This window comes from Rattus norvegicus, chromosome 9 (assembly GCF_021556685.1).
Source record: "Rattus norvegicus strain SHRSP/BbbUtx chromosome 9, alternate assembly SHRSP_T2T, whole genome shotgun sequence".
Taxonomy (NCBI): Eukaryota; Metazoa; Chordata; class Mammalia; order Rodentia; family Muridae; genus Rattus; species Rattus norvegicus.
Window position 1 is genome coordinate 7,946,740 of NC_141542.1, and position 1,450 is coordinate 7,948,189.

Below are 1,450 nucleotides of genomic sequence, written 5' to 3' on the forward strand. Positions count from 1 at the left end.
CTCTAGAGGACAGTCTGCCACAGGAGGGGAATGTGAGCCAGTATGGGGGAGCCCATACTGTGGCCCATGCTCCCTGGACCCCAGAGCACCCCATGGTTTGTTCTTCAGTCCACTCCCCTATTCCTGAAGCCTCACAGGCCCAACTCCAAGTCCTCCAGCCCCTCCTCCAAAACCCTGTGCCATGTCAGCTTTTCCAGCTGTTCTCTGTTGAACTTCCCAGCCTGGAGGCGTTACTGCAGCTTCTCCACCTGTATCAGCTTCTTCCTTAAGTTCCTGATCTTCTTGTCTTTCTCTGTGGTGGCAGCAGAGTCGGGTGCATGGAAGGCAGCTAGAGAGGTGAGCACTGGGTGTCTGGGCTGAGAGTCCCAGAGACACCTTATCAAGAGTCCTGCTCAAGGCCTCTGTGTCTTTCTCCTGTGGCTGTCTCCTATTCTCCTTCCACTTCAGGTTGCGTTTGGCTGTCTTGGAGAGGCCTGCTTCACCACTGTCAGGTCTGGATGAGGTGACCTGTGTGGAGGCCTCAGGGCTCTGTCCTGGGGAAAGTTCTGGTTTACTCTTGAAAAACTTCACTTGTTTTCATAGGCTTGGTTTCTTGGAGCACATATCCTTCTTTGACCCTCCGCTACTTGTGCTGTGTCCCATCGGGTCTCTGTGTTGATTCAATGTAGTTGCCGACGGTCTTGTCAGTTACAATGGGAGTCGCCATCTTGAGAACCAGAACCCGATAAATGAATTAATAGGGGTGATAAATGGAATTGTCCTTCATTTAAGTTCTTGATAAATGGCAGCATTCATTCCTTTTTAAAATTGCTTTTTAGGTGACCTGGGTTGGATCTGGAATTGTGTTGGGTGGTTTTGAGTTTGAGAACTCAATAGACTATGCCTTTTATATGCATCATTGTTGCTGTCTAGTGGATGAGTTAGGTCCATTTTAAACCTAATGCAGGCACCACAAAGTGAGTTTGGAGAGGACGTACTGAGAACAACTCCCTGGGCTCTAGCTGTCTTCTAGATAACCCACTGTCTCTACATGGAAACCATGCTCAGGCTACCTTCCTCATTTCCACCACCTTATGTCACTGACATGACAGATGCCTGAGAAACACTTTTCTTCAGCCAGATCTGCCTCTTCCCAGGTGCCCCCTTGTTCTATGTCTAGAAGGTTCATTCAGGTTCGTCTCCTCCCACAAACCCTGTGTATCCTTCAGAACACAGTTGAGTTCTTCCCAGCATATGGAAATAACACCAGACAATGGAGACTCTAGAGTCAGGAAAACATCTAAGAAGCCAGGGCACTCAGATTGCACAGGATCCTGATAACCAATGGGGAAGACAGGGTGGATAGACAGATGGCCACTTCTCTATTCAATATTTGAAAGCGCACATGCACTTCATAATTCAGGAAAGTCTCTACATGTATACCTGTAAATAGCTCAGCTGATTACTACTA

General features: G+C 48.1%; 1 pseudogene; it reads right to left on the reverse strand.

Moving 5' to 3' along the window:
* Positions 1-706, reverse strand: LOC148003274 (partner of Y14 and mago pseudogene; annotated as a pseudogene).
* Positions 707-1,450: the final 744 nt, after the last annotated feature.